This window comes from Mytilus californianus, unplaced genomic scaffold, assembly GCF_021869535.1.
Source record: "Mytilus californianus isolate M0D057914Y unplaced genomic scaffold, xbMytCali1.0.p SCAF_4, whole genome shotgun sequence".
Classification (NCBI taxonomy): Eukaryota; Metazoa; Mollusca; class Bivalvia; order Mytilida; family Mytilidae; genus Mytilus; species Mytilus californianus.
The window spans coordinates 114,645,530-114,655,212 of record NW_026262690.1 but is presented as its reverse complement, the minus strand read 5'-3'; the positions used below and the strand labels follow the sequence as shown (position 1 = coordinate 114,655,212).

At 32.3% G+C, this 9,683-nt stretch overlaps 1 long non-coding RNA gene across 1 annotated transcript; it reads left to right on the top strand.

The window, feature by feature from the left end:
* The first annotated feature begins 238 nt into the window (after positions 1 to 238).
* Positions 239 to 3,716, top strand: LOC127699156 (uncharacterized). Its single transcript, XR_007981101.1, has 3 exons — positions 239 to 371; positions 1,545 to 1,655; positions 3,594 to 3,716. It is a non-coding gene; the product is annotated as an uncharacterized LOC127699156 (long non-coding RNA).
* The last annotated feature ends 5,967 nt before the right edge of the window (positions 3,717 to 9,683 follow it).

Sequence of the window (9,683 nt, the reverse complement as noted above, 5' to 3'; positions counted from 1 at the left end):
GATATAACATTCACCTTCACAAGAATATATTCACGATTTTTTCGATTTTCAAAATATCCCCCTTTTTTCCCGCACAGACATAATTTGCACCAAAATGTCCAAGAAAATATTACAAATCCAATTTTAATGTTCTAATATATATATTTTGTATGAATATTTATTGTTTAATATATCATTAAAGTTTTGTCATCATTTATCGTTTTTTTACGATTGGCTATAAATAGTGGAACGTTCAGCAGTACTCGGGTTTTACCGCTGCATACTATGAAAAGTGTGAGCATGCGCACTTTCACCGCTTGATTTTTAAAAACAGTGATAACCAAACTCGCAGTGAAATTTAGCTCGATCCAGATTCCAGAACAAAGAAAAAGGTAATATAATAATTGCACATTACGCCAAAAAGGTTGTCCATGATAAAAACAAGTATGATTGAAGAAAATTAAACATCTGTTGCCGTGTTGGGCGCCTCTTTCAAGTCTGTTGTCCGTGACCGTGTTGAAATATGATACTTCTTATTTTACTGTCAATATATTGCACTGATACAAGATATTTTAGCCAAAATTTGTGTTATTTGAATCCATTTTTCAAATTGCTCGATTAACTTGTGTTGTTTTTTAAGATATATGTAATTAACTGTAGAAGGTAAAAAAAAGGGGGGTGCACAGCACAGGCACTTGTTTTCTATCCATGCCAAGAGCTACTATCCCTTTATATTAAGGCTGCAAGTGTCTTTTGCACTGTTATTTTTTGATAATGTTGGAAGCATAAAAGTCTTATCAATATCACAAATGCAAAGCTAGACATCTCGGCACATTACAAACTCGGCCCATTACAAACTCGGCACATTACAAACTTGGCCTATTAATGATAATACTACATGTATCACTGGTGGTCGTCCTGAACATGCATGAAATATTTGCCATTGGACGTTAAGCAACCAACAATCAATCAATGTATCACTGGGTCTGACATGCATGGGAATAAACAATTGTGCCAATAACGACTGTCGTAGATAGGTGTCACAGAAAAATTAAAATACCCTTCCAAGACTTCATAATTATTTGGGACTAGATCGTCGTAGATAGGCGTCACAGAAAAAAATTAAAATAGCCTTCCAAGACGTCATAATTATTTGGCACTAGGTCGTCGTAGATAGGCGTCACAGAAAAAAATTAAAATAGCCTTCGAAGACGTCATAATTATTTAGACTAGGATCCAGTCGGAAAAAGTTGGGTAAAATTTTCCTGTTTTGAGGGTAAAACCAAGTTTACTGGTGTTAGAAAAACCAGTATATAGGGACGTCTTTTTTGCTGTTCAATTTATGGTATGAAATCTAAATGTTTATCAATGACGAGCTGTATTCAACTCTCACTAAATATGTGATCAGAAACAATGTCGTAATCAATCATAAAACTTATGAATTTTGGAATGCATGTAAATTTGTCACTTACCTAGTTCTCCCAAAGATTTGTTGGACTGACACTCATGTAAACAGACGGAGGAATATAGAAGATAATTGAATGTATTTATAATTTTTTTTCCAGAGTCTTGTATAAAAATCCACAGATCCAATGTGTCTGAGGTTGAGGAATGCATTGCAGTAACACTTAAGCTTGCACCAGCTAGCTCAAAAAGATGGACCAAGTTATAAAAAGGTAAACATCAGTTGATCAGCTCTTTTTATGCCCTCCTTCACTGAGTGATATAGTTTGACTCTTGTACTGTACGTACATACATTGAACTCAAAATTGGTTTCTGTTCTCTAACTTTAGTTTGCCTGAACGACATGTTATGAAATTTATACACAATGCTTATTATCATAAAACGCAGAGTTTGAATTTGAAGAGCATCTGTTTTACTGTTCTTTAGTTATCTCCTTTAATAACATCATTTGTGGCTCATAGACACATTCTTCTTCTTTTAATTTTATTTATCAAATTATAATTTGTTGATTTTATAGATTGCGTTCATTGGCATATGATATAAGGTCTTGCTGTATTGCTGTAAATTCTAAATGTATTAAGGTAAAATCCTATGAATATCTAAAATTAATTGATAAATAACAATTTTGAGAAACCAAACTTCCTTTTTTAATTTGTATTCATTATTATTTGTAGAATAACTACTGGTTGTTCCAGAAAATACTATGTCCCCCCAGGGAAGGCTCTTTTTTTTTAAATTTTATGTGGGGGTGGTTGTATTTGAAATACCAAAATGCAAAGGGAGTGTTGTTCTTATTTATTTTTATACGCCCGTTTACGGGACGTATTATGGTATACCGTTGTCCTTCTGTCCGTCTGTCATCAACATGTTGGACATTAACTCAAAACCGCTTTATCAAATTTGCATAAAACTTTGGTGAATTGTTTAATTCTATTGACGTGAGCTCCCTTTCGTTTTTCTATAAATTTTAGATTTTATGTTTCCGAGTTATGGGGTTTTATTCATTAAAAAAAGGGGGATTTTCCAGTTTTCAGAAAATAACACAAGAATGCTTTCACCAACCTGCAAGAAATTGTGGTGAATTGTTTATATCTATTGACATGAGCTCCCTTTTGATTTTTATAAATTTTAGATTTGATGTTTCTGAGTTACAGGGTTTTATTCATAAAAAAGGGGGATTTTCCAGTTTTCGGACAAAACTAAAAAATGCTTTCAGCAGTTCTTATGAAACTTTGGTGAATTGTTTATATCTATTGATGTAAGCTCCCTTTAGAATTTTATAAATTTTACATTTTACATTTCTGAGTTATGGAGTTTTATTCATTAAAAAAGGGGGGATTTTCCAGTTTCGGTCAATAACTCAAAAATGCTGTCAGCAATTCTCATGAAACTTTGGTGAATTGTTTATATCTATTGATGTAAGCTCCCTTTTGATTTTCATAATTTCTTATATGACATTGAGAATTAATTGAACTTTATTTGTTTATAGTCTGACAACAGATTTACTACGTATTGTGCAACAGCAAGAAATTTTTATATTAATTGAATATAAATTCAATTCATATAACCAATTTCAAGGTCTTTGACTACATTTATTCAGAAACCTATAATATGTCAAATATTTAATTTCAATCCAAATTCAGACCTGTATCAAGCTTGAATATTGTGTCCATTTTTGCCCCAACTGTTCAGGGTTGGACCTCTGCGGGTGTATCCAGCTGCGCACAGCGAAGCAGTTTATTAATTCTGTCGGTGCTGGGGGTTAAAAAATGGCCGTCCCTGGGGGGCGGACATAGTATTTTCTGGAACAGCCATAATTTCATTAACACATGTTCAATTTAACAACAAATTTTATTTTTTAAATAAGAACAAAGGTTAACCAAAAGTTATAAATTATTATATACTGTTGAAATTATGTTAAAATTTCTAACATACATTATCAAAATGTGTATAATTGGCAAAGATACAAACATCCCTGACTCAGTAACAGCACAACATAATTATGAATCTGCAAGATTTATTATAAGACCAGCAATAGAAAAAATATTAATTATGTTTACACACAGGATATTTTTTAAGAACTGCTGTAATTCATAAGTTGGGATCAGTTTTTTTTTGTATTTTATAATTTATGATTATTTATTTTTCAGAGACCTGAAACCAACACAAGACCAGCTGATCAGAGGGAAGAAAACCAAAATTTGGAATGACATGTATACAACCAACACAAGACTAAAATTTGGAATAAAAATAAAAAAAATTCAGAAACATATTATTACTAGTATTTTTTTATTGGTTCATGAAGCCAAGAAAAAAGAAGTCTTAATTTTTGGATAGGTCTATCTCTAGTTGGTCAATGGAAAAAAGCAATAATTAGTTTGATTGTATTTCAGGTATTTTCTTCATTTGGGATATTTTTAGAAGTGTATAAGTTGTGTAGAATATATATTTGTAAATTAGACAGTCAGCTTATGGGCCTTTTTCCAAACTTTTTTCCTAGCTTGTCATTGTGTAGTGAATCCAGCTGAATGAATCTACAGTAAATATTAAGGTATATGTGGTAGTTTGTTGTATTTCTGAATAATTCATTAGAAAATGTTTTCCTTCGTTAAAGTGAAATCTACATTCTAGAATTTCCACCATCATAGTGAAATCTATATTCTATAACACTGAAACCTTAAACATTCAGAAGTTGCAGCATGTACCAAGATGTCATGTTGAAGGCTGTACAGTTACCTATAATTGCTAACATCATCAATATTTGATTTTAGGATAGAGGGTTGTCTCGTTGGCCATCATACAAAATCTCCTTTTTCGAATAGTATTATGTGTTAAATTTTTTAAAGAAAAGTTGCTTTTGTTAAATGGAAATGTGTAAATCTTGTACTTCAGTATTGCAAAAGTTAAAAACTAAGACTTTAACCTTAAACAACTGTGTGAAACATTAATTGGACAAAACTGCAGGTTTAATGTAAATTATAATTCAAAGTTTTTTGGAAAACGAAATATTTATACATTTGACATTGAAACCTGGCAAAAAGGTAAAAAAAAAACTTTTGTGACTATATTATACACAGCTGGCAGTTTGGAAATAAGAGTACATATCGACATTGTGTCCTTCTTTCCTACAAAGACAAATTTACAACTTAGAAAACAGGTCAAAAGAATAAAATATAGACCTTGTTTACTTCTTCAATGGAATTTTATTGCTCCTATCAATCAAATGAGGACAAGGGACATTTACAGTTGTGTTGCGACGTTGTGATAACGTCTTATGATGGTAATAAATTACGTCACAAATTACGTTGTGCCAACGTTGTGTGGATGGTTGTCAGCACGTGCCTTGGAGTCCACAAAATTACGTTGTACCAACGTTGTACCAACGTAATTTTACTACGTTGTCACAACGATAGTATTACGTTGTCACAACGTAATGTCAACGTTGGATTGTTTACTGGGACTGTATCCCTTCTTAATAAGTCTGTTTAAAGGTTTTGTTAGCTTTTGAAGTGAATACTGACATTTTTGTGCTTTGTAAAGAATATTACCATAAAAGATTGGATGTGAAATACCCGAACGTATAAGATGTTTGCATGTTGAGTTATGTTTACGAATGATGTCCTTATACCGATGATAAAATTTAGTAAATGTTTTGACTAGTTTATGATATCGAAAACCCTGGTGTAATAATTTTTCAGTAATATATAAATTTCTCTCGCTAAAATCTAATACGTTGTTACATACACGAGCGAATCGTACAAGTTGAGATATATAAACACCATAAGATGGTGACAAGGGAAAGTCACCATCTAAAAATGGATAATTAACGATAGGAAATGAAAAATCATCTCTTTTATCATAAATTTTTGTATTAAGCTCCCCGTTAATGATATATAAATCAAGATCGAGGAAAGGACAGTGGTCATTATTAGTATTAGCTTTATTTAAAGTAAGTTCAACAGGATAAATTTCTTTAGTATACATACTGAAGTTGTCATTATTAAGAGCCAATATATCATCCAAATATCTAAAAGTATTGTTAAATTTTTGTATCAGATGTTGTTTCGATGGGTCTTTGCTGATTTTAGTCATAAATTGTAACTCATAACAATACAAAAACAGGTCCGCAATAAGTGGTGCACAGTTAGTCCCCATTGGAATTCCGATAACTTGACGATATACGGAATCTCCAAAGCGAACAAAAATGTTATCAAGTAAAAATTCAAGGGCAGATATAGTATCAAAGCATGTCCAATTGACATAGCTCTTTTGTTTGTTGCTACTAAAAAATGACCTAAAAGAGTTTGAACATATGTATTCGCATTCCGACTTTTTAAATGCCCATTTAATTAGGTGTGTGATTTTTTTCTTAATAAGGATATGAGGCAAAGTGGTATATAGGGTAGAAAAATCAAAACTTTGAACAGATTCAAAATCACCAATATATGCGTGCAATTTATCAAGTACTTCCAACGAGTTTTTGACACTCCAAAAGTAGTTAATTCCACTATTTTCAAAGGCCTTATTTGAACAATTTATTATCAGGTTTTTGATTGTACCAAGTGTACTAGTAAGTAGAATAGACAATTTAGTAGTGAAATAATGACTTGAAGACGAAATAAATCTATATTTGTAAGGTGATTTGTGTAGCTTCGGAAGCCAGTACATAGTTGGGACTTTCATTGTATTTGGTTCTGCTTGTAAAGAAGTAGCTAATAGTTTATGTTTGTTACAGATATCGTTTTCTGAAAATGAAGTCAGTTGGAATGTTGGTGAATTCGTGATTTCCTTTTGCAGAACCTCAATGTAAAATTTACGTCAAACTATAATGATATTATTAGCAGCTTTATCAGCCGGGACAAAAACAAGTTCCTTGGCTAGTTCTTTTAGTTTATGTTTGATACGAGAGATAGGATTTTTATGGTTGTTGTTAAGAGTAAAATGTTCTTTAAAATGTTGTATACGTATATCAACTATCTTCATTACTGAATTAAAAAAAGAGTCCAAAGATTTTTTGTCAGCTTTTTCCCGTTTTATCCATTTCAAACAGTAAGCACGAAGTGAGTCATGGATGATATTACAACACTCATTCCAATTAATAATTGACAGGGGACCATATTTAGGTCCTTTACTGAGGAATGATTTTAACTCTTGGTCGCGAACGATGTTAAGGTCTCCTGTTATAACATGGGAAATGGGGCCATAAGTGTATTCGGAATTACTACAATTACATGACGGAGGTGTATTTTCACTGATATTTACATCTTTACAGACTTGGCTATAATTAAACACAAATTTTCGTGTAGATTTCTTGTAAAGATAACAAAAAAGAGGGAGTTCAGTATTATCAAAATATCCAGGAATTTGTTCTTTAACAGAATGGTCGTTAAAAATACCGGCAATATTTACAAAATCAAAACCTTTATTGACATACTTTATTTTAATAAAATGTTTATTATGATCTTCAGGGCGATCAATTTTGGGAAACAGTTTAGAATAACAATGTGCCATTATAATTTGAACGTTTCATACTTAGGACTGCAATATGAAATTATGTTGCAATCCTCTAAAATTTTATTTAATTTATTTATAGGTAAAGAACAGAGCTTGGTTAATAGATAATGTCTGCCGTTGTTTTTGAAATAGAAATTAGGTCCGAAATATTTGTATGGTTGGTCCGAAATTTTCTTTGATTGCGATTTTTTCTACGCCCATGAGAACGGTTTTTACGAACAGTTTTAGAAACTATATCCAAAATGTTAACAGAATCGGTTCTTGATATATTACCAATTCCCATGATATTATCATTAAGACCGAGAGGGTAGACTGTCTGTAATTTTTTAATCCAATTTAATTCAATTATTTTCCGCGATCGTACAAACTTTGAATGAGATTCACCAGGCTTATTTACTACTTCTAAAGGTTGAACTGTTAAATATTTATTAGGATGATTGTGCTTTTCAAGATGTTGATAAATGATACTTTTGAATTTATTGGGTCTTTTAAAACGATACAGGTGTTCTTGCGTGCGTTTAGATAAATATCGTCCAGTTTCACTTACGTACTGAATACCGCATCCCGGTTTGTTTCATGTGAGTAAATAAATAATACTGTTTGTTTTTCAAGTTATATCAGTTTCAAAATTTTAAGAAAATGTGCGACCATTAAACGTAGACTTTACCGTTTTGTTGGTGGAAAGACGGGGACATGTAAGTCATTTTTTGGCATGACACTTATCGATAGAAGGGTAACCACGATTTTTATTGTTAAAAATGTTAGCGATGGTAGTATTTTTAGATAAGCGATTTTGAAGATTGAGACGTGTAGATACCCTTTGAACTAGTTTGATATTTAATATTTTTCCATTTCTAAGCTTCATATTTGTTTTTTGTTATGTGGATTTTATTAGAAAGGAGCAAAGACTGGCATCCAGAATATGAACCAGCACCAATAAATTGAATTATATGAATATGATAAAACTGTTCGGCTAAAGACGTCAAACGCTATCCGTCATAAATTACCCGAAAAATAAAACAAAAGATAGGGTATATCAGGGTAGCGACTGACGTCTGACTAAATAGAAGAATGGAGCTGAATGTAAAATACTACTTTTTGATAAATATTCCTTAAGTAATGAACATAGAGAAGTTTTCGCTCGGACACACACTCCATAATCTAGTATATTATAAGAGCATAAACCTGAAGCACGGGGAGGCACTCTACTGTCTCCACACGGCACTAAAGACAAACTCTGTAAAAAATAAAATTGAGAATGGAAATGGGGAATGTTTCAAAGAGACAACAACCCGACCATAGAGCAGAAAACAGCCGAAGGCCACCAATGGGTCTTCAATGCAGCGAGAAACTCCCGCACCCGGAGGCGTCCTTCAGCTGGCCCCTTAACAAATATGTATACTAGTTCAGTGATAATGGACGTCATACTTAACTCCAAATTATACACAAGAAACTAAAATTAAAAATGATACAAGACTAACAAAGGCCAAAGGCTCCTGACTTGGGACAGGCGCAAAAATGCGGCGGGGTTAAACATGTTTTTTGAGATCTCAACCCTCCCCCTATACCTCTAGCCAATAGAGAAAATACAAACGTACAACAATACGCACAGTAAAACTCAGCTCAAGAGAAGTCCGAGTCCGATGTCAGAACAGGAAACAAAAGAAAATAAACAAAATGACAATAATACATAAATAACAACAGACTACTACCAGTTACTGACATGCCAGCTCCAGACCTCAATTAAACTGATTGAAAGATTATGTCTTCATCATATGAATATCAGGCACAATCCCTCCTGTTCGGGGTTATTTATTATACCGTCATAAAATATATGAGAAGAACATAACCCGTGTCATGCCAACAACTGGTTTTAGAATAAATATGTTTAATTCCGATGCAAAGACCCTATAAGTGAATCAATATTAAAGCCAAAATATGCAATCTTTAATGACCTGACAACAGTATCGTAACTATATCCCTTCTTAATAAGTCTGTTTAAAGGTTTTGTTAGCTTTTGAGGTGAATACTGACATTTTTGTGCTTTGTAAAGAATATTACCATAAAAGATTGGATGTGAAATACCCGAACGTATACGATGTCTACATGTTGAGTTATATTTACGAATGATGTCCTTATTCCGATGATAAAATTTAGTAAATGTTTTGACTAGTTTATGATATCGAAAACCCTGGTGTAATAATTTTTCAGTAATATATAAATTTCTCTCGCTAAAATCTAATACGTTGTTACATACACGAGCGAATCGTACAAGTTGAGATATATAAACACCATAAGATGGTGACAAGGGAACGTCACCATCTAAAAATGGATAATTAACGATAGGAAATGAAAAATCATCTCTTTTATCATAAATTTTTGTATTAAGCTTCCCGTTAATGATATAGATATGTCTGTTTCTCAAATACTCCAAGCTATATACTAGTTTCATGGAACGATTGCATGATGTACGTGTTGTCTGGCAGGGTTTATCTTACATTAACTCTAATTTTATGGTTCATTGGTAAATGTTCAGATGCAATAAGTAATAAGCTAATTATATTAATTGTATATTAATTCTATGGTATGATTGTAACGCTGACCTTGAATTCATTTACATTGGTCATTGATAACGTTAAATTTATGTGAAACGTGTATTAAACTTTCATATTACACGTTTAACATAAGTTCAATCAGAATAAATTAAGCAGGCGGGACATTTCAGC